General features: G+C 43.9%; 1 pseudogene; it reads right to left on the reverse strand.

Moving 5' to 3' along the window:
* Positions 1–18,186: 18,186 nt before the first annotated feature.
* LOC111144396 overlaps positions 18,187–24,673 on the reverse strand; it is a 42,138-nt pseudogene continuing 35,651 nt past the window's right edge.

The raw sequence follows: 24,673 nt of genomic DNA on the forward strand, positions 1-24,673 counted from the left end.
AGCAGAGTTGGAAGGGTGGGGAGGGCGCAGAGTTTAGAAGACCCCCGGCCCTTGCGTATGCAATGGAGGTAAATGTCGTATGTGTAGTTATCGTCTATAAAAAACTGTAAGTTACATATTTATATGGTAAACATAAATGCATATAATACAACAATATATATAAAATACAATTGGGAGGCATTTTTAGGCTAAATAAATCCTTTTCGCATATTTCAAAAGTTCATAACTAAGGAATGAAGCCCTGCCAGATAAAACACAGATTTCGTCTGCTCAAGTGATATCCATGCTATTAAAATGAAAACATGAAAAGATTCGCAGAGAAGGAGAAAAGAGTAAGTTTCTTCATCAAGCTTTCTTAATGAAGCTAATTTCTGTCATCAGGGCCCTTTGCTTCGGCTCTAAAGGAATGTTTCACACTTTGCAGTGTTGCCAGAGTCCCGGCTGGTCCCTTGGGAATGCTAAGATTCCGTGGATTCTTTCTCTTTCTCACAGTTGTTGCTCCCCTTGTTATTCAAGCCTCTGTGCGCAGGAGTCTAACAACATCATGGCTGTCCTTTCCCTGGGCTTTGTATGCCCTTAGTGAAGGTTAATTGTAGGGGATGGAATGCAAACCTACACTACCATCTTTAAAAAAAGAAATATTCTTGGGGATTTTAAAAAATAAATTCCAATATTTCACTACGTTTATGTTCAAAGTGGCACTTGAGTATGTATGGTTGTGCAATGGACCAAGAAGGCACACGTCCTGAGGCCACTGTCCAAGCTCAGACGCTCTGGCTGCATGCCGTTACCAGACCCTGCAACCGGGAAAACGAGCAGGGACTTACCCAATGTCTTCCGGAAACTGTTGGATGGAGGGATAGTTCCCGTGATCACGTCAAAGGCCAGTATTCCCCTGAGGCTAACAGTACAGACCCTTCAGAACTAAACAAACAAGGCAGTCCTACAGACCGGCAGCTGTCCTGACGCTGGACACAATAAAGCCCAACAAACCCAACCAGATTGTCCCGGATTGAGTCTCCTGGGCGATGTGCTCCGGGTGGACGGCCAGCTTCAGTATTTGAAAGTCCATCTATATAATTCATCATATCGACATCCAAAAAAGAAAAGTCCTATGATTTTATCATTCAGACCAGAATGCGTGCTTGACAGAGTTCTGCGCTTTCAACACCAACTCTGGAGACAGAGAAGACAGAGGGACTTTCTCAGCTTGACAACGATAATCTGTAGTAAGTGAGGGCTGACAGCATATCTGACTGGGAGAGCCTGAATTCTTTCCCTCTACAGTGAAGAACAAGGCGACAACGTCCTCCCCCAACACTTTCTGTACAGGCTGCGTGTAATTTCCTGGTCTTGGTCTTGAACCGCCATTATGCACAATTCACCATCGACATCCACACCGTCATGATGCAGGGTCTGGGCAAAGGGTGCACAGGACGGCTCTGAACATTTCTTTGTAACTTCCTGTGAATATATCATTACTTTTGCATTAAAAATTGCTTGGAAAAGATAATTTTTAAGATGTTTTGAAACGGCAGTATAGAAACCCGGTAATAAATACTCAGGTACACTTCCTCAAGCTCCTGATTTTCCTCATTTTCTTCCACACCTACTTGATGTTTTTTGCTTGCTTTTGTGAATTCCCAAGAGCAAGAATGTGCGCGTTCCCACCCTGTTGATGGCACTGCTTGGTGGGAGCAGTGCTGTAGGGATGGGACATTTGTCTCTGTCACGGGATTCAGTAGATCCCACTTAGGTAGCCAGCGAACCCTGATAAAAAGTGTTCTATCATTTCTGAGCTTGTTCTATGACCTTTCTTCCTTCTTTTTCCTAGCACACCCTGCGTTGAAAGAAAAACCCAGTCTCTCCACTCCTCCTCTACCCGGATAGAGGCACTCAACAGCGTTCGCTCTGCTACTCTGAATGTCTTGTCCCCAGAGGGTACTGTGCATGCAAAGCAAGGGCATACTTGTTGCCGGACGTGGCTGTACATTTGGAGAAATTCAACACACACCACGACACACTATACACTGAACTGAATGAAATCTGAGTATTTGAGGTCTGGTTAAAGTAGGAAGCAGAGCCCACCTCTGAAATAATTTCACACAAAAAGTCACATTTCTCTATACCGTAACTTCTGGTAGATCACACCCAGCTATCTATGTCAACCGAAGAGGCAGTACTCGGAAACCAGTCATCGTCTCTGGTGTTCGTTCAGCTGGAAATCGTGAGAGGTTAATAGAAATTCCCAGATTGTCCAGAATATCTGAAAACTCCGGAGGCTTTATGTTGTGTAACAGCGACTTCCTACATTCGTTTGCAGGTAGCATTCGTCTGAGTAATAACATTGCCATTCGCATGGATTCAAGTCGCAATGTTTTCCAGAGTGATAGTGTGGAGGGAACATTTAACAGTAATTTAGGTGATGTGAGGAAGAGTTATGCAGTTAATCACGGCAGAAAAATGCTGACAACTCCAATTGTAGCACACCTAATAATGTTATTTGGAGAAATTGTCTGTACTACAGATGTTATAATTCTTGCATCTTTATGAGAAAAACCAGCTTGGATTTTGCATATGCAGAAATTGATTTACCCCAGCTGAATCTATTACCATGGAATAATGAATTCTCTTGAATTGTGACTGAGATCTTTTCTTGACCTCCAAATCAAAGCCAGGGAATGAGTTACAAATACAGGTAGGTAGATAGGAAAGAGCTCGCACTGCATTTGTGCCGTGAGGATGTGAACTTCTCTTAATCAGAAATACACTGATTTCCTGCGGCTGAGTCCTGCAGGTAGCTGGTAAGTTGGCCTTGTCTCAGATCGTCATTCACGATTCTTGGGTCTCATTCGAAAGACTCCTCTTTGGATGCCCGGGTGGCTCAGTGGGATAAACATCTGCCTTTGGCTCAGGTCAGGATCCTGGCGTCCTGGGTTCGAGTCCTGCATCGGGCTCCCTGCTCAGTGGAGAGTCCGCGTCTCCCTCTCCCTCTGCTGCTCCCCCTGCTTGTGCTTTCTCTCTCTCTCTCTCTCTCTCTGTCAAATGAATGAATAAAATGTTTAAAAAAGAGAGAAAGACTCTCCTTTAAATCCCTGATACTTAATAAAGGGCAGAGTAGCACCGATATTAAGTTTCTGGGCTTTCAAGTTTGGACCCTTGGGACATCAGTTCTGTTGGATGGGAGCCCTTCTGGGATCCTGCAGATGGGATAAGCACCTTTCACAGGTTCTTAGTCTCAGTCCCGGTACCTGGTCTATGTCGGTCTGTCTGATGCTTCGTAGGACCGCTGTAACAGTCGTGCCTCAGTAGGGACCAACAACAGACGAAACCACACACAAGGCAAGATCCGTCCATCATGCCAAGACCAGTGACTTTCTGTCTTCCGTTCTCTCCACAACCTCCCACGCATGTTTTATTTGTGGGGACTGATTATGAGGCCTGGGAAATTGAGACATTTTCAACTCAGATAGCTTGAAACCAACAGGGTCACTGATACTAAATATTAATTACAAATGCCTCAAGGAAATAAAGGCTTACAGTCTCTTCCCCGTGGCAATGTTCCTACCCTGAGAGGATTCTTTCTGTTACTCTGAATATTACATTATTATCTAATAGTCGTTGTTCAAGTGACCATTAGTGAGTTTCTAGAGGTTCAAAATTTTGAATCGCCGTAACATCTGAAATTACACATCTCCTAACACAGAGAAGCAAGCCATTGCTTGGAGAAGCTTCAGTGGACTTTGTTGGCCAAATTTTTATTTATATTCTCAATTGAGACGATTATGAAGTAAATTTTGTGATACAACGTGACATGCTTTTGTCATTAAAATACAAAAATTTGTAAGCAGTTGTTAATAACACTAGTCACAGTCTAACCCATTAAATCCTGTATGACTTCATCAAGCTCCTTCCCTCTGAGGACCCCAGGCCGGCTTTCCTAGCTCCCCCTCACAGACCCGGGGACTGAGAATCACAGGGATGTCCCAGAAGCCACACTGTTACTGAGTCACTGCATTGTCTCTTACACAAACTTTGCGTATTTTATTTAGAACAAGGAACTTCTTCCACAAATTAAGCTTTAGCAAGTCTCCCGGTCCCCAGCCCTTCCTCTGTCCTCCACACTGTCTGGACTCTGGAAGAACACAAGTTATCTGGGTCAGGACGGACTGTGTACATACCCATCTTTGTTGACACCCCACGGAATACTTGTAAATATGGGTAACCTCTTCGTTTTAGCTCCTGGAATGTTATTCAGCACATCCAAGGGCTGGAGTTTTTTTTAGCTGAGTTTAACTTACATTTCCAGTAGAGGAATTACTACTTTAATAAGAATATTAAACCACCTCAAAAGCTAAACTGTGCTTAAAGAGGCCAGAGATGAGGAGGTGATAGAAATGAGAGAGGGAGAGAGAGAGAGAGAGATTCTGTTTACATGGAATGGGCATCATTTATTCAGAAAGATCGAGGTTTTCCATTTTCATAACCCCTTCATCTCCTCCTGCCAGAAGCTAATATTACTATAACATCCATGTGGTAGATTTATACAGAGAAATCTCTTGGCTTAGAAGTAATACAGCTTTCAAAGAAACTCAAGCATTGAGTAAGCTTGTATTTAGATAAAACTGATAAACTAATGCAAATTGTCTCATCTTATTATTCCAGAAGCTGTTAAATATATTTCGGAATTAGGGAACACCATCTGCTGAGTTAGAAGAGTAGCGTAACTTTGCAGAGAAATGGTTCTGCATTCCATGGCTGGTTTCTCCCATTCTTCATGTGACCAATGAACCCTGTGCAAAGACACTTTTGCACTATCAGCTGTAGAATGAACAAAGCACCAATGAGGGGCAATCAGATAAAGAAGGAAAATTATCGATCACTGGAGGCTTGTCCTTTGCTTAATGTCTTGCTGTTTAACAGAATCTGCTCAAATTGCTAAATCACTGTGCCTCATTTGTCTGGGACAGATATAACCAAAAACTGGAATTTTCATAATTGTAGTAATCCAGGAGTGCTGTCATACGTGTAAAAGGCTTAGTAAGCCATGGTGTCACTGAAAAATAAAATTCTTTTTTTATTTTTATTTTTTAAAAATATTTTATTTATTTATTTGACAGAGAGATCAAAATTAGGCAGAGAGGCAGACAGAGAGAGAGGAATGGAAGCAGGCTCCCCGCTGAACAGAGAGCCCGATGCGGGGCTCGATCCCAGGACATTGGGATCATGACCTGAGCCGAAGGCAGAGGCTTAACCCACTGACCCACCCAGGTGCCCCCAAAATAAACTTCTTTAGAACAGACTTTGGCCAAATTTACCATTTTATATTGACAGTTATCTCAAAGGAATGGCATTGAAAAAGTAAATCAGATTGCTTACTTATATATAAAGAGGTTTTAACAATGTGTGTCTAGCCAGAACAAAATTTATTTTCTAGTGTTTCAGTTGGAAAATGTATATTATAAGTAAATCGAGGTAGTTAGTGTCCTGGACATATGTATCTTTGACATTTGGGGGAAATAATGTTCTATGTTGAATTGATTTCACTAAGCAAAAGAAAGACTGCACTACTGGTTCTCTGCTCTTTTCACTTCCTAAATATTCATGTCCCCCTTCCCTCCACTACAATTTTTTTCTAAGAAAATAATTGTCAACCACAAATTTTCTTTAAATAAAATGTACCTGCGCCAGATGGTAAGGGCACATGCTGCCAGGTATATTCGTTTTATGGATAGAGGTTAGAAGCTGAAACAGCAAAATGAGCATTTCACAAAGCATTGCTTGGATTTTCTATCCGTTGTGATTTAAAGAGACAAGCAAGCACGTGAATAAAACATGGCATTGAAAACTTTTACTCGCGATTACTAACCAATATTGCAAAGGCGAAACAATCCGAAGAAGGAATTCCCTAGTTTTCATGTGCATGGAAACGATCAGTTGGTGGAATCCTTGATTGACTTGATATCCCAAATATGTGGGATCACTAGGATAAGTTGATGCCGCTATAGGGAAAGGGGGCTCAGGTCTGTGCGACACTCGGATGTGGCTGGCAGGTACTGGGCAGTTCCCAGGCACCGAGGACCAGCAGTGGAGCACATCTTTGGCCATGACCACTAGCTGGTGTCTCCATCCTCTGATGTCCCTTGGAAACCCATCCCCTCAGGATTCTGTCTTTGCTTCTCTTTTCCCCAAGCTTTATGCTCCCAAATTCCTGCATTTCCCCATACCTTCACTCTCATCCTTCTGCTGGGAATCCTTCCTGGCAGGGACCAGAACAGGAGCAACTTGAATCGAGAATTTGCAGTACCCCAAGGGTGTTACTAAGAAAAGAGGGTGACTGTTTGTGTAGTTCCTTAACCTCACACCTCCTGTTTCTAAGGAGTAGAGCGTAAATTGACTGCAAACCAGGAGGTACATCCGACCAGAGGTTTAAAAACTGGAGATGGGATATTTCACATCACTGTCAGTCGACGTACTTCTTTTCAAAAACAAGGATTGTAGTATGCACCATCTGTATACAGAGGACTGCTGAATTGTTCATTCAGCTAGTCGATAAATGCATGTGGGATACACCCCCAACCCCTCGGGGGCTGGATCTGCGTCTCAGATGCCTGAGAGATCCTGGGCCAGAACCACCCAACTAAGTCATTTCTGGATTCAGGCCCAGGACACTGAGATGAGAAATGGAAGTGGCTTCCACCCACTATTTTTTTTTTCTGATAGTTTACAATCATAGCAGTTTAATTTAAAAAAAATTAAGGTGTTTCTTTTTTAAATTTTTAAAAAAAATTTTTATAAACATATAATATATTTTTATCCCCAGGGGTACAGGTCTGTGAATCACTGGTTTACACACTTCACAGCACTCACCATAGCACATACCCTAACCAATATCCATAACCCCACCCCCTTCTCCCAACCCCCCTCCCCCCAGCAACCCTCAGTTTGTTTTGTGAGATTAAGAGTCACTTATGGTTTGTCTCCCTCCCAATCCCATCTTGTTTCATTTATTCTTCTCCTACCCCCTTAAACCCCCATGTTGCATCTCCACTTCCTCATATCAGGGAGATCATATGATAGTTGTCTTTCTCCGATTGACTTATTTCGCTCAGCATAATACCCTCTAGTTCCATCCACATTGTCGCAAATGGCAAGATTTCATTTCTTTTGATGGCTGCGTAGTATTCCATTGTGTATATATGTACCACATCTTCTTTATCCATTCATCTGTTGATGGACATCTAGGTTCTTTCCATAGTTTGGCTATTGTAGACATTGCTGCTATAAACATTCGGGTGCACGTGCCCCTTCGGACCACTACATTTGTATCTTTAGGGTAAATACGCAGTAGTGCAATTGCTGGGTCATAGGGTAGTTCTATTTTCAACATTTTGAGGAACCTCCATGCTGTTTTCCAGAGTGGTTGCACCACTCTTGCATTCCCACCAACAGTGTAGGAGGGTTCCCCTTTCTCCACATCCTCGCCAGCATCTGTCATTTCCTGACTTGTTAATTTTAGCCATTCTGACTGGTGTGAGGTGGTATCTCATTGTGGTTTTGATTTGTATTTCCCTGATGCTGAGTGATATGGAGCACTTTTTCATGTGTCTGTTGGCCATCTGGATGTCTTCTTTGCAGAAATATCTGTTCATGTCCTCTGCCTGTTTCTTGATTGGGTTATTTGTTCTTTGGGTGTTGAGTTTGCTAAGTTCTTTATAGATTTTTGGACACTAGCCCTTTATCTGATATGTCGTTTGCAAATATCTTCTCCCATTCTGTCAGTTGTCTTTTGGTTTTGTTTACTGTTTCCTTTGCTGTGCAAAAGCTCTTGATCTTGATGAAATCCCAATAGTTCATTTTTGCCCTTGCTTCCCTTGCCTTTGGCGATGTTCCTAGGAAGATGTTGCTGTGGCTGAGGTCGAAGAAGTTGCTGCCTGTGTTCTCCTCAAGGATTTTGATGGATTCCTTTCTCACATTGAGGTCCTTCATCCATTTTGAGTCTATTTTCGTGTGTGGTGTAAGGAAATGATCCAATTTCATTTTTCTGCATGTGGCTGTCCAATTTTCCCAACACCATTTATTGAAGAGGCTGTCTTTTTTCCATTGGACATTCTTTCCTACTTTGTCGAAGATTAGTTGACCATAGAGTTGAGGGTCTATTTCTGGGCTCTCTATTCTGTTCCATTGATCTATGTGTCTGTTTTTGTGCCAGTACCATACCGTCTTGACTATGACAGCTTTGTAATAGAGCTTGAAGTCCGGAATTTTGATGCCACCAACTTTGGCTTTCTTTTTCAATATTCCTTTGGCTATTCGAGGTCTTTTCTGGTTCCATAAAAATTTTAGGATTATTTGTTCCATTCCCTTGAAAAAAATGGATGGGATTTTGATAGGAATTGCATTAAATGTGTAGATTGCTTTAGGTAGCATAGACATTTTCACAATATTTATTCTTCCAATCCAAGAGCATGGAACATTTTTCCATTTCTTTGTGTCTTCCTCAATTTCTTTCATGAGTACTTTATAGTTTTCTGAGTATAGATTCTTAACCTCTTTGGTTAGGTTTATTCCTGGGTATCTTATGGTTTTGGGTGCAATTGTAAATGGGATGGACTCCTTAATTTCTCTTTCTTCTGTCTTGTTGTTGGTGTAGAGAAATGCAACTGATTTCTGTGCATTGACTTTATATCCTGACACTTTACTGAATTCCTGTACAAGTTTTAGCAGTTTTGGAGTGGAGTCTTTTGGGTTTTCCACATATAGTATCATATCGTCTGTGAAGAGTGATAGTTTGACTTCTTCTTTGCTGATTTGGATGCCTTTAATTTCTTTTTGTTGTCTGATTGCTGAGGCTAGGACTTCTAGAACTATGTTGATTAGCAGTGGTGCTAATGGACATCCCTGCCGTGTTCCCGACCTTAGCAGAAAAGCTTCCAGTTTTTCTGCATTGAGAATGATATCTGCAGTGGGTTTTTCATAGATGGCTTTGATAATATTGAGGTATGTGCCCTCTATCCCTACACTTTGAAGAGTTTTGATCAAGAAAGGATGCTGTACTTTGTCAAATCCTTTTTCAGCATCTATTGAGAGTATCATATAGTTCACCCACTAATTTTTAATGCAGAAACAGATGAGTAATACAATGGGGAAGGGAACAGTAAATAAGATACATAGGAACAGGCAAGATGCAAATTTGAAAATAGACACAGATGTGATACAGTAATCATTTGTGAGGATTGAAAAGAAAGAACAAAATGCTACTTTTAAACTAGTACGAGATGGTTTCCCTAAATCACTTAAATGCACTGTACAGGTGAGTCAGAAAAATGTTGCAGAGTCAATGTTTTGATACATAATTGAAATGAAAAATAAGTGGGATGCCCACATGTCATCCACAGAATTTTAATTCTAAATGGTCGGGTAAATAGAAAAAAAGCTACCATTTACAAAGGATGGAAAGTCTGATACATATCAATTACACATAAAGGGGAATATGAGTGGTTCTTATAGGGTTATAAACATGTCATTGAGAAATGTCAGTGTGGAGCTAATAAAGGCATAGAGGACAGACACGTCCAGGAAAGCTCCATTTCACAGAAGTGATGGTCCTTCTGAAACTGATTTATAGACTAAATTCAGACATAGTCAAGAACCATGGAAAGATTTGGTACATCTGAGTCTATTCCCAAATTTATAGGGAAAAAAAAAAAAGACCAATAATACCAACACAGTTCTGAAAATAACGTGGTAGGGGAGCTTGGTCAACTGGAGAGAAGGATTTCTTAAACATGACATAACATGGACAAATCAAAAAAAAAAAAGAGGATAAAATTATTTCCTGTGGATTTTTCAATGTCCGAGCAGCAGGACACGGTGAAAATATGATCCCCATTGTGGAGGATGACAATTTCCTTGTACTTTACCGACAATGACTGAGGGTCCATTCTAGAATTCACATGGATCTAAAAACAAACAAAAAAGACTAGTAATGTGATAGGAGAAGAATGTCAAAGGATGTGAAAAGGGCATTCAAAAAGGTAAGTTATACTCCCCCCAACATGACAATCATCTTGACCTGGTTGACACGCAGTTAACAGCGATCTCAGAGGGAAGTTAGATACAAGGCAACAGCCAAGGCATCGCAAATCAAAATAAAGGGTTTGTTAGTTGTAAATATCTATTGTTTTTAGCAAGAGGAAATCATGTGCCCATTTGCAGTGAGTCAGACCTGCCCACAGAAGTTTGGATTAATGTTCGTAAGTATCTGCTCTGTTTGAAGATCCTCTTCTCAGTGTTGCTCCTGGAAAGATGAAGGTACTCATGCCGTGAGAAACATTTAACTAAATGTTATTGACAGAAGAATGCATCAGTAGTGGTACATTGTACTCGATAGTTCACATAAATGAGCCTAAGGTAGACGATTTGCTGTGACTAAGTATCAGGCAGAAGTTGAGGAAGAAAAGCAAGTTGCAGAAGGTTCCCAGATCCCAGAAGCACCATTCAACCTCCACAACACCATGGACCGGGGCTTAAACCAGAGGCATTTACTTCTCAGGCTGGAAGTCCAAAGTCAAGGCACCAATGCTGTGTCTGGTGAGGGCTCTTCCTCGACGGCAGATGGCCCTCTTCTCCTTCTGTCCTCACATGGTGGAGAGAGGGCTCTGTTCCCTTCTTATAAAGACACAAGCCCCATCACAGGGGCAGCTCCACCCTCCTGACCTTATCTAACCCTAGTTATTTCCCACATGCCCCACCTCCAAACATTACCACATTAGGGTTTAGGGCCTCGATCTATGAATTTCAGGGGGCACAGACACTCAGTCCATAGCAAGGACACACCAATATATCACTGGCTGGATACTCTAAAATCAGTTCTGCATATATTATGGTTGCGTATATAAGTAGATTATTTTAAAGTATTCATGAAAGGTCAAGATAGGAAGAAAACAGAAGAGGATACTGGAGAAATACAGAGACACAGCTGTTAGATTTATTTTTTTAAAAGAAATCTAGAGCGTAGATGGCAGAATAATCATGTCAAAACATAAGAAGTAGGTCCATGGCCATTTATTATAATGCTACTTGCCTTCTTTGTATGCCTAAAATATTTCAAAATATAAGAGAGGTTCTGCACAAATGGATGTCTTGTACAAGCTGAGGGAACTTACACAATGTTGCACGCAGCCTGTCCTTAAGTTAGTGGAAGCTTGTGGGACGTTGGGATGCTGCATGGAGAGTGGGTGCAGCCACAGAGGTGGGAAGTCTGAGGGCTGATGAGGGAGGGATGATCCAGGATCGTGCAGGCCTGCGGCTTGAAGCCCACCTCAGCCCCTGGAAGGGAATGGGTGCACTGTGCTGGCGGGCTGTGAGCTCCTGTGCACAGAGTCCAAGGCTGGCCTGACAGACAGACATCTTCAGGAGCTCCTGAACACCCGGCTTGCTCTCTGCCAGTGGCGTCCGTGCTGGCGTGGTAAGAAGGAACAAATGCACGAGCTCACCCTCAACTTTCGAGGGGACACAAGTGTGTTATAGAGCCGGGGTCAACAAGAACGGCGTCTGTTTCTTTTTGTATCCTCGGAAGGGCCCGATGTCTCCAGTACCATTCGTCCCAACTGTTGTGTCATCATCTCTTGTGATATGTATTTAAAGTCTGATCTCATGGCAACGTGGAAAATAAGAAACTAAAGCTGTTTTTAGTCGTGTCATATGCAGGCTGGTCAAGCCTGGACTGATGTTTTGTTTTGTTTTGTTTTGTTTTGTTTTGTTTTTCTGGAAAGAGAACAAGAGATAAACCTAGGAGTCACTGACTAAAACAAAGCACCAAGGAGCAGTAAATGTACTGTTTTCTAATTACCAGATAATAGGGTCTTCACAGTACATTACAGCGATGACCCGGACGCTGGGTGGGTGAGCTGGAGGTCCAAGGGCCAAGAATAAAAGTCGGTCACATCCTCGTCGCATCATGCCTGAGAACCATTACTGCGGGAAAGTCCCTTTTGTTGTCTTCCAGAGGCCAGATTAGAAGGAGTCTATCTCTGGAGGTGCTCCAAACCCTCCCCCTGCACCGGGACCAGTGACTCAGCTGAGCCAGGAAACAGGAAGTTAGCTGCGGAGACAGACAGTGCCCGAAGACTAGTGCAAACCCTGTGAGCCACTCCTGATGCCCTGTACTTTATTCTGAACCAACACAGAAAAGCCAGGAGCAGACAGACCCCATTAGTGTGAATGACTGACTGTGTTACTCAGGATTAGCAAAATCGAGGGCTCCATTATGGGTTAAGCTACATTCAGTTGCGGCTGAACCACATTTCATATTTTGTATCAAGGCTTTATAAAGTGATTTAACATAGAGCAAAATGATGGCAGCTTACAGACTGCTGTGAAGACTCGGGACATTTTTAACTAATTATCTTACCCCATAAACAGTGAGAATATGCATAGAAATTTTATGTGTTCAGAAAAGGGACTAAAATGAGTGATGAAAAGATAGTAAATACAAATGTATACGAAGCGCTGAAATAATATCTTCTCGACCCAGAGTGATGGTGAGGTAATCTGATTACAAACACGGATGTCTAGAATTTCATTATACAGCTTGCTGATTAGGGAATGCCGTATCTAGCCTTGAGGCAGGCACTTGAACCGATAAAGCTATTCCACTTGGAATACTTTATTTTTCATTATATGCTCAATAATAATGTGATTAAAAAACAAAATTGCATTTAAATTGTTATGTTGCTGTTCATGTTCCTCATTCCACGGGGAGAATGGAAATGGCGTGCCGTCCCTGCACTCCGAAGGATTTCGTCGGGCACCACAACTCACCTAAGGAATTGGATTCTGTGCCTACAATAAATGAAATTATTTTGACACATTTATCATAAAAAAGATATAATATGTAAAAGGTTGTATGAAAGTAGCATTTTGTGACCCACTACAAATCCTGATGACAGATAGTCACACTCCGCAAAATGGTGTTGACTGATGGGCTGTTTAACCTGATAGTTCAATGGGAAAACTCAGAACAAGAGAGAATGGGCAAGTTTTTCAGATGCGTCAGAAGTGAGAGAAATCTCCCTCCCACACTCATCCCTTGAACATCCCTTATAATCAGCATTAAATATGTGTGTGTGTGTGTGTGTGTGTGTGTGTATACTTATATATGTATATATATATATTTTTTTTCAAGCCATGTAGGAAAATACAAAGATAAAAGCAAAACCTTACCAGTAATCTCACCACTTAGAGAACTATGTCAGCATCTTTCCAGACACGCTGGTTAGAGCAATAGAAAGAAAAACAGAAAGAAAGAAAAACAGAAGGAAAGAAAAAAAGAAGTAAACATACTTTAATGAACATGGGATCATACTCTACACAGGGAGTTTCTAGGATCAAATTTAATTTGTTTGAATTTATTACGAGAAAAATAGAAAGAGATCAAGAAAAGACCGACAATAGGATACACGTGTCTTTATATTAAGGAGCACATTGCTAAAAGATATAGGGGGAAAACCCCAAGCTTATTATAAAAATACAAAGAGGGTTGCAGTCATTATTAGTTACGAATCTCCATTTTGTGGCTGTGGGTGGCCACCTGCTGTGAAGACGCGATTGAATGTTCCTCTGAATTCACCAGTCTAGACTCAGCCCTACGTACTGCGTGGTTAGTGCGCACAGCCGTGGCCTTCCCGCCCACACTCATAAATCTCTCGCGTGTGTCGTAGCCTGATATTTCAATAGGAAAACGCTCCGTCCCTTGCCTTGCTCGTAACTTCTGCATTCTGGGGTTCCTTGTGCTTCTTCCCTTTGACCCGGTTGCTCGGTACGCCCGTTTTCTCCCCTCAGCGGTGCGTGTGCCTGGCGCCTTTCCTTCTTCAGTGTCTGCTGGTTGCTGCTGTCTCTTTGAGTTCATACAAACGTGTGGGGACGTTCTGTTATCCTCAGAGCTCGTAAATGCCCTGTTCCTTGTTTTGGAAGCCTATTTCTTGATCCTACTCCCCACAGTCTCACAGTCCATCATGGCATTTCAGATCTTACATGCTCAGGTTGAGTGTTGGCTATATCATTCTCAGGAGCTGGGACACATTTGCCACAGGCTGGGTCTCTACCTTACGGTGCCGTGTGTGTTGCAGGAAGAAGTGTTCACTCCACAGGCCTGGGCTGGGCAAGTCCTGCAGATTCCTGCGTCAGGTTCCACTCCAACCCTCGGACGGCATCTGGGCACTGAGCTTCAGGGATGCTCTGTTGGATGGGACGTTTCTGTGAGGCCGAGGCCCAGACCCACATTGACCGGTCTGTTGAGACAGTGGATGCTGGGGTAAGATCGGTGGTGGATACCTGCTGCCCTCCCAGGGCTGCGGAGTCCAGTAACGGAGGCCAGTCACAGACGTGCTGCAGGCCTACGTGATGGGCCCCCAGGACACCCAGGCTAGCGTGAGCATCCCCGTTGGCAACACTTGAAACGTGTCGCCTGCCATTGCGGGGAAACGGTGTGCCCAGGCAGTCCTGCAGGAGAGCTGCATCTAGCATTGGGCGCTCCAGCCAAGCCTGCTGAGCTGCGGTCCACGAGCCCTCTCCCTTTGCTGATTTTATGTCACGTCCTTTGCTGTGAAAAACATGGCCCTGAGTGTCACCGTGCTTTGGTCCCGTAACTTTTTCCAGCAAATCTCAGAGCCTGCGGTGCCCTGGGAATGCGGCACGCACACGCCTGATCTAGGTCCACCATGAACAGTCGTGTTAGCCAGTGGAACCGCGGCGTGGCCACCAGTGGTAGCGATGGAAGTCATTTCCAGGAAAATCTGAGACACACTGTCCTCCCCGTCCTATCTTGATGAGCAAGCTGTTGGTCCTCAGGATGAATATTCTCTCTCTAGAAACAATTTGAGATGCCCTCTGTCTTTGATACCCTGACTCCTCCTACTCACCTTATGTTGGGCAAAAGCCATCACAGGTCACGAAGGGATGGCTTACAGTGAAGGCGGACTGTCCTCCAGTGGGTCCCCTGGATACTCCCAATCCTCGTGTGGTGCTTGTCATACCCACCGAACCTGCACGCATCCACAGCCATCTTCTGCACAGGCGGACTGTCCTGCTGTTCTGCCCAGACGCCTCCGACCTGAGCTCTGTGGTGTCCTAGCAGCTGGACGTCTGTGGCCCCCAGGATTCACGTGTGAAATCTCACACTGGGAGTGCTGGCTGGGTCGTGACATGGAGCCCTCCGGAGTGGGCTCAGTGTCCTCATTAGAGAGACCCCACTGAGCCCCACTTCCACGTGAGGACCCAGCCAGAAGACCCCATCAAGCACACAGGAGGAGAACTTGCCAGACCCCGGGCCTGCTGGCTCCTTGATCTGGGACGTCCAGACTGGTCCAGCTGTGACCAGTAAAGGTCTGTTGTCCAGTGTCTGACACTCTGTTCCCGCAGCCCCCCAGACCAGGGCATAGCCCCTCACGCATTTATCACAAGGAAGAGACGCCCCAGCCATCTCTCTCAGAGCACTCGTGACTGTATTTCCCTTTTAGAATTCATTTTACTGAAAGATGAGAAGGATACATTCATAGCTCCACCGAAAGCCTGAACAGAGTCATTTTCAAGTTTACATCAACATTTGTACCTAATCACACTTAGGCTGAGTGAGTAGAGAAAGGGCGGACGGGGAGCCCGCTGTGAGGCTGGAAGGCACCTGGGACCCTGGCCCCACTCTGGCTCGGGGTCCACCACCCAGGTGAGGGCTGCTGAGTCAGGCTGCAGCCGTGAGGTCCCCATGTACGGGTCCAGTAGAGACACCCACGAGACAACGGTCACCTTGCTTAATGTAATTCTCTAAGCTGATGCGCTTCATAGAATGATTTAAAGGATTGAATCATTCCTGCCAGGTTTTAGAAAATGTCGCTAACATAACTAATTTGAATTTTCTAATTCTCAACTTTTTTAAACTTTTTAACAAGCTAATTTATTTTTATTTTACTTTTTCAAGAATTAATTTTGAATTTCACAATTCCTGCCATTTTTTGTAGGGCGATCCCTTCTTTTCACCTCTTCTGGGTCAGCGTTTACTAATGTCGGGCTTATAGCCTTCCTTTCTTTTCACTTTCTCCTTTTAAGAAAACTATGTCTTATTTATGTTTTATTGCTGAAGGATGAGCTGCAGGGTTGTGTGTCTTTACGGCCCATGATGGGGGAGCAGGTGCCCACGGGCATAGTGGCGTGATCACCAAGGTCCAGCTCTTTAACGACCCTTTCCACGTCCCCGTGTTCTCGTGTGTGAGCACAGCACCCGCACTCAGCTCTCAGCGTCTTCCCAGCAGACAGCTGGGTTTGGAACTGCAGTCCTCACGCACAGCCTCAGAGCGCGGACCGGGTGGTCCCACGTAACTACAGCTTTGAACACTCGGACCAACATCCCTTCATGTCCCCCCTCCCCTCAGCCCCTGTCTGGTCCACAGGCCTGCTGCGTGTCCACAGGGTGACCTGCCCCAGACTGGGCCTCGTCCAGGGCTCCGTGGGAGGCAGGTGCCCCTTTGCTTTCTCTCACCCGGAAGGTCCTCTCTGTTGCTGGGCTGGGACAGGACTGAGGTGCCTCCTCTGCCCCCAGCACTCTTCTCTTGTTTCTGTGCTCCCCACGTGCTGGGGTCCCTCACCCAGAGCACTTAGCTCCCATGAAGGTGTTTTCTCTTCTGCACTGGCATTCTAGGTTTCTGCCAGGGCACGAAGCCTGACCCCTTTTCCAGTGCCTTGCTTCTCACTGAGTGTCATTTCTCATTTTGCCTCACTGGGCATTCCAGCCTTTCCTTCCTGGCCTTTGCACCAAAGCTCTGCGCACACAGGGTGCTTCCCCAAGGGGTCCTCTGTGGGAAGACCTCCCAGACCTCACTTGTTGTCCTTTCTGTATTACTTACCCTTGCCACCCAGAGGTGAATGGGAACTTCTTTCCTGCTCAACCCCTGCTCTTCCCAAAGCATCTCGCTCAGGTCTGCCTGGAAATGTAACATCCAAACTGGTTTTAGTCTTTCCTCCACCCCCAGCTGCCATCTGTCACCACCTCCTTCTGTCCCTCTCAGTGCCTGGTTTTGTGCCAGTTTCAGGGAATGTCTTCCTTCCCGTCTGACACCTGTCTGTCCTCTTTCTTCTCGGCTGGTGTCAGTCTACGGAGCGCTAACTCACTGCTTTTTTCCTGTATTTATTTGTTTTTGGACTACAATGCTTTCCTCTCAGCAAGGGTTCTCTCCGTAAATCTGCAGTGGACAGCATACTTGATTCTGTCCTTTTCATTAAAAAGTCTTTTTTTTTTAAGATTGTATTTATTTATTTGATAGACAGAGATCACAAGTAGGCAGAGAGGCAGACAGAAAGGAGGAAGCAGGTTCCCTGCTGAGCAGAGAGCCTGATGCGGGGCTCAGTCCCAGGACCCTGAGACCATGACCTGAGCCAAAAGCAGAGGTTTTAACCCACTGAGCCACCCAGGTGCACAAAAAGTCTTTTTTTTTTTTTAAATTTATTTATCTGACAGAAAGCCTGCGTGAGATAGCAGGAGAGAGAGGGAGAGGGAGAGAGCATAGACGGGGAGCAGCAGGCAGAGGGAGAAGCAGGTTCCCGCTGAGCAAGGAGCCCAATGTTGTGCTCAACCCTGGGACCCTGGGATCATGACCTGAGCCGAAAGCAGATGTTTAACCGACAGAGCCCTCCAGGCGCCCTGCAAAATCTTTATAATATATCTACACATAGCCAACATTTCTGAAATTTTTGTGAGGGGGTCCCAGCTTATTCTTCTTGGTAACAGTTGGGCAATGCATTAAGCTGCTCCTGGTTTCAGAATTTGCTCCCCTCCGCGTACACCCGCCAAGCTTGTGGTTGTGCTCATGACAACATAAACAGAAAAACAAAGTTCCACAGCAGTTCACAGGCTTCATGTTCCTTGTTGATTATCTTTTTCAGTTCTGTTGTCCTCCTTCTTTGTGGAGGAGCAATCAGCATAACTGCCCTGTGAACTGTGTGTGTGTGTGTGTGTGCGCGCGCGCACAACCTACACACCAATCTGATACGCACATAGGGATGAATGTCAGGATGAACGAAGGTCAGTTCCAAGCAGCACGGCGCAGAAGTGATTCCTGGTGCTTTTCCCCCAGCGTGGGCTCGCAGTGCTGACTTAGTACTAGTGCCATCCCGCTCTGTTGCACATGCCCAGCCTCATCCAAAAGCCACAGCGATGTTCTTATTTGCACACCTATGTGAAAGGAGAACGGGGTCAACATTTACCCTTGACGACATAGTTCGATTTACCGCACTGTAAAACACAATGAGAAACAGCTGGCGTGCTGAGGGCTCAGCATGAGCGGGCCACTAGCGTCCGACGTGCAAAATGCCAGCCTGTCCCGAAGCTCACTGAGCCGCCGTCATTGGCAGTTTATTACACAGCTGAGTCTTACTGGTCACGCATAAACACAACCCGTTTTTTTGAATTCATCTGTATAAGGTAACTTGGAGGGTGCAGAATGAAGTGTGCACTTGTGGCTGGGGAGTCTGAATGTGGTCCCCCTGGGCGGCCGGCCCCTCTCTGGGACACACTGAATCTCACCCCAGCTTTGGGCTCTCATCTCAGATGCCGCGCGTTTCCTGAGGGTACCTGGAAGCTGGTGGGAACACAGCTTGTTCTTGAGAGTGGAAATGCTTCTCCTGGTTCTTCCCAGGGAACATGTCTGTGCCCTGAGGGTGGGATGTTGCTTCTTGGCCCCTGGCCATCCTGCTGAGCCCGCCACCTGTCCCCAGCGTGGGGGGCTGGCCATGCAGCCTCTGCCTGCTGTCCTCAGCCCTCCCTGCGGCTCCCCCCAAACACACACTTCTCACCTATAAACCCCAAGTCACAAGTGGACATTGGGGTTTCTCACCCACAACGTGGCCTTGGAGAAGGAGGATTTGGGGAGCAATCCTGCTGTGATCTCAGGGACTCTCCACATCACCTGCTGGCTTGTCCTACTCCCTCCCTGCACTCAGTGTCTAAAGCAGACCTGGGGTTCGAATACCTCACTTCATCATGTTCTTTTCTCCCGTCCCTTCTCCTGAGCCCGGGGATTGTGTCCTGCCGCTGACTGCTGTGGGGGTGTGTTCTTCACTGCTCCTCTGTCTCAGAACCCCAATTCCCATCATCCCGCACGGATTCTGTAGTGCACCTTCAGGAAACTTCCATTGCTCCCCATCTCTCCACGCCGTAGCTTCCATCTTGAGTCTGGTTTTCCTCCCCAGGATTTGTATTGTACTGGGGTTTGACCTGTCCATGTGAGAAACCATTCTTCCCATTTTCTTTCTTTCTTTATTATTTTTTTTTGTTTTTGCTTTTATTGCTATCTGTAAGAGCTCTTCTCTGTTCTCAGTGGACTCCACAGAATGCTTGTTCACGTCGTTCAGTGAAGAACGAGCTGCTGCCCGCTGGCTCTCTTATTCTGTTAGAGATGTTCGCAATTTCCATTTTCCTGCTAGCCTGCAAGCCTATAAGCTTTCCCATCAGTCCCTCAAGGCCACACTGCTCTTGCTCTGTCATCCCCAGAAAAACTCCCTGTTTGCATTTCATCAGAAAGTCCATTCTTTGCCTTTCTTTCTGGAGCCTGGGTGCTAACCCTTCCTCCTGCTTCTCTCTTCCTTTGTTGGTTGCAGGGGAGTTTTTGAGAAAACGCTCCTTATCACCATGAAAAACAACAGCAAAACACACCTCTGTATAATATCCAGATTATAAAGTCAAGTATCCTGATGTTTTTCTCTATTCCTAAAATATGTTTCCTTTCTATGTATTAGAATCATTGATTTTGGTTGGGGGGGCTAGGCAGTATAACTTCAAAGAAAGAGTGAGACATTATCTTGGATCAGTTGATGTAAGGGATAGTTTGTTTCATAATTAACTTCCTGGTGAGATGGGACAGAATACATGGATTCAAAATGTACCAGTTTGGCATGTGGATTATTTTGAGCTAAAGGCAATTTTCCATGGCCCAAGAGACTCATGACGAGGTTGTTTTTGTTGCTGCTCCCCCCCTTTTTTATTTTTTAAGATTTTGTTTATTTATTTGACAAAGAAAGAGGGGGAGAGAGAGAGAGAGAGCGAGCAGTGGGAGAGAGAGCACAAGCAAGGGGAAGGGCAGAGGGAGAGGGAGAAGCAGGCTCCCCACTGAGCAGGGAGCCCAGTGCAGGACTCGATCTCAGGACCCTGGGGTCATGACCTAAGCCAAAGGCAGAGGCTTAACCCACTGAGCCACCCAGGAGCCCTGAGGTTGCTTCTTTTATTTTTTTGTTTTTGTTTTACTTCTCCCTTAACTGCCTAAAATCTTTAAAGATATAAATAGGAAGCCTGTACCAGAAAGACAGCTATTAGCAGAGAAATCATTTTATATCAGAAAGACTGAGCTTTCTGATAATGCCACATGTGTACCTGCTCAAGATTTGCTCCTCCCTCTACCTGTGAATCGTCTTCCTCCCCTCTGAAGGCTCAGACCCCTAACCCCTCCTCCTTAGTTCAGGAGGGCATATATGCCCCAATCGCCTGACTGTCTGGGAGACTCAGAACTTTGGCCGTCCCCCATACATACAACATACAATTACGTTTGCTTTTTTCCCCTCCTGTTAATCTGTCTTGTGTCAATTTAATTATTAGACCAGCCAGAGAAGCTAGCAGGGAAGAAGGGAAACATTTTTTTCCCCTATAGCAGATTGCCTACTGTTATTTCTGTTAGTTACTGTATCATAGTATTTAAGATACATCATCTCTTTTTGTGTCAGTAATCTTAACTCCTCAGTTTATATGGCTAGTGGGTCACTAATATTTTCTATGGAGTTCATTTCTTTTTGTTTTTTAAGGGAATTTGGCTCTTCTCCCAATGTGGGCCTCAAACTCACAAACCCAGGATCAAGAGTTGCATTCTCCACAGACTGAGTCCGCCAGACATCTCGAGGTCCCTTTCTTCGTTCTTCTCGTACAGTCATCTTCATGAATCTAATTTCTGAGGGCTTTTTGGAAATTTCCTTTAAAGTCTTAAATCTCCTTGCTGATTGTCTATCTACTAATTCTGTCAATTACTGAGTGGGAGAATTCCTCTATTCGTTTATATTATTTTTTGCCACATGTGTTGAAGAGCTCTGTTGTTAGGTGCATACACACTAAGGATTGTGCTATTGTCTTGGAGAACTGACCTGGCCCCTCTGTCCATTATCTTCCTCCCTCATAAGTTTTCTTGTCTGTTATTAATGCAGCTAGTCAAACTTTGTTTTGGCTTTTTTTTTTTTTATCTGTTTTATCTTCTTTTATCTATTTATTTAAATTCACCTATGTCTTTGTATTAGTGTGGACAGTTTGGTTTGGTCCTTTCTATCCAATCCACTTAGGCTCTGTCTTTTAGCTGGAGCATTTGGAAAGTTCACATTTAATGTGATTACTGATATATTTCTGTTCAAATCTGCCCTCTTTCTTGCTTTCTCTATTTTTTCATCTGTAATTCTTTCTCTTCCTTTTCTATCTTTTTACTATGATTTTATTTTTTCTCTCCTATAGAATTATTATTTATGCTTTTTTCAAAATAATGTTAGTGTATTTTTCTGTTTTGTTTTGTTTCTTAGTGACTGATATACCCTATTGATATGCACTCACACAAAGAAGTCGCTGGCTATCCCTGGGAAGGCAGGTGTGTATGTGAGCATATGTTGGGCAGTTAGTGGGGAGAAGAGGAAAGACATTTACATAATGGCAACTAAGAGCCAGATACTTTCCATCTATTCTGAAAGTGCTATCATCACTATTTTCAAATGATTTTACCCTTCATCAGATGCTCATCATTTTGATGTTATTAAGTACTTTCTGAATTGAATGTCTCTGAAGCTGATTTGACAGTTTCTGATAAAAAAATATATTAATATATATTTTATAATATATTCTAATGTATTCCTCATCCCTTAACCACACTGATTTGAAATATTATGGTAAAAGCTTACCACAAATTTAACATCAGATAACTCATTTTAGGTATGGTACTCGAACTTTCGAGAGTGCTAATAACATTTAAAATACTGTCGTTTTCAAACAGTTTTAAAATTTCAACTGTTTTTCAAGAATTTTCCCTTGGCAAACTTCTAAATGCCTGTTGGTTTCCAATAAAAGGAAATGCTAAATGACAATCCAGAATTCATTTTGATCATATGTTCAGGAGAAATGAAAGATGAGTTTTTTAATGACATAATTAATAAATAAACATCTATGTTCCTTAATATTTAATTAATATTTTTAAAACATTATCAAAAATGAAAGCAATGATTGTCTGAGATGATAGTAAGAGGTTCCTCAAAGTTGACTCACCATTAAAAAGAGAGACAGAGATACCTCATGTCAAGACTATGTTCTTAGAGTTCCTGGAACCCTGAAGGAGTACAACCACATTAAAGAGAGTACTCCTGGTATCCACATACAGGAGGAGAGTTTGTTTTTTGAATGGTAACCAGGGGAAGTCTTAAGTGATCATACTGTTCAAACTTGGTGCTGTCTTCTCCAATTTATCCACCTAAAGCCTGTTGACAGGGAAGCTTCTTAAATCACTACATTCTGTGGGGAAGCAATAATTGAGTTCTGCACAACACATATGTCACCTGATAAATGTCTTAGTGCCTGAAATTAGTGCAGACATATGCCAGGTAAGATGGCAAACATAGTGGATGCTTTATTTTATTTCCGTAGGTGCATGTTTTAGCGGACCCCAACACTAAAATTATTGCCTCAACTCCCACTATTTAAAAAAAAATGTGGGGTTATCTGAGGTTTTATTTGCAGAAGTAGAAAATGAATATGGAAGAAGAAGGTATATTCTCCTATTTTGGCCAGAAGCTCACACTGCATCATTTGTGGTTTGGGGGTAGGTATTGGAAATATTCCTACCACAGGAGGAAATGTCTGCTTATATTGGTCACTTGTTCCAAATTCTACCTTAAGAAATATGAACTTGATTCTCCCCTATAACGGCTGTGAATATCCCTTCTCAGAGACATTTTACAAATGCCTGAGTGGATTTTTGACAGTTAAGAATTAACTAATAATAATATATTTACATTAATTATTTACATGTGGGTTATTCGCTTGTGATCAATCTACAAACACTTCTTTTTACTCCCAGCACAGTCTGGTCTAATGGAAAAAGAGAAGAGCTGGGAATGGGGAGATGGTAAAGTGGATTCTACAGTGCTTGCCATGCAGACAATGATCAACATTGGTTAAATGGCATTGCCGTCCCTGTTACGCATGTCCCCTGAGTGTATGACTTTGGGCAAGCTGCTAGGAAACTCTTATATATTAAACTGGCCTGTCTACATTCTGGGGTTACAGTAATAATAAATGAAGATAAAGAGAATTAAAAATGCTTTGAAAAGTGGAAATTGATAATTCAAGTTAAGACATTGCCCTTATCCCCCAACAAGCTTCTAGAGTGCCATCAACATTAGCTGGTACATTAACCTGGAATACAATGTGGTTTTATCTTTTACTGAAGGAGATTTAATAAAGTCAGGAAAGTCTGCTGTATGTGCTGGGGATATAATCCTCACTAATCCACACTAATAATCCATGCTTTCTCCGTTTGGGGTTTTTTGAATGCTAACTTGACTTCCACCAATATGGACAACCGCCCACAGGCTGCGTTGGGTCTTTTGTCTCCATAGTTAGCCTGGCCTGGTGTAGACGTGTGCTCCCACACTGGCTCCAGGAAGCCACTCAGAGGATTACCTGAAGATTGTATCAACACTCAGGTTGGCCATAGCTAATCTGATGGAAGTATCCACACAGGTGATGTATTCCAAACAACCCTGTTTGCCCACCCAAATAAACCAGCTCTACACAGATCTTCAAGTGATTTTCTTATTGTAAGCCGTTCAAGATCTCGTACACACTCTGAACGCAGTGCAGGAATGGAAACAATAATCGTGGTCAATAATGGTGTTACTCTCTACTAAGGTTTAACCCACTAGCCTTATTTGTATACATCCAAACACAGTGATTGGAGCATCTTTCCCATAATCCCAGAAACCACCACTCTGCCATCATAAGCTATGAGGCATGTTCAGGTCAATGCATCTGCAGCAGCCTTTGGCATCAAACCACTTGGATATCCACTACTCCCCAAGCACAACACCTATCCTCTCACCATGCCCACACACAAACAGGGCCAGAATGGCTATAGACATTCAGAAGTTGTGTGGGCTGGTAGACGATCTTCAGGGGACCCGTCTCCCCCAGGCTCTGGTCCTCATACTGACACCACCCCAACACACTAGCACCAGATGAGAGAGCATTGGAAGATGCTGTTTAAGACCGAGTAAGAACCATGAGCCATCCAGGTGCTGCATTAATCAGCTTCTCAGGTGGGAATCCAGATCAGCAGGTGGTTGAAGATGTGCCCTAGATTCAGCCTTCACTGGTGTGCTCTGCTCCATTGGAGACATAGAGATGAAGCCCTCAGGGACCAGCTCCAGCTGGCCATCACAGTGTGAGTGTAGGGCTAGCTCACCTGTAATGTCTCATGGGTAGCACACCAGGTATCTCACAAGAATGTGATAGTCACCTACTCACAACTTAGTTTGATATCAGTGTTCTGGGCTAGTTTCTCCAGGGTATGTCGTGTTTAGCTCGGAAGTGCTAAGCCAGGCGCTACCTGAA

The sequence above is a fragment of the Enhydra lutris genome, unplaced genomic scaffold (assembly GCF_002288905.1).
Source record: "Enhydra lutris kenyoni isolate GAN:26980312 unplaced genomic scaffold, ASM228890v2 scaffoldscaffold11, whole genome shotgun sequence".
NCBI classification, from domain to species: Eukaryota; Metazoa; Chordata; class Mammalia; order Carnivora; family Mustelidae; genus Enhydra; species Enhydra lutris.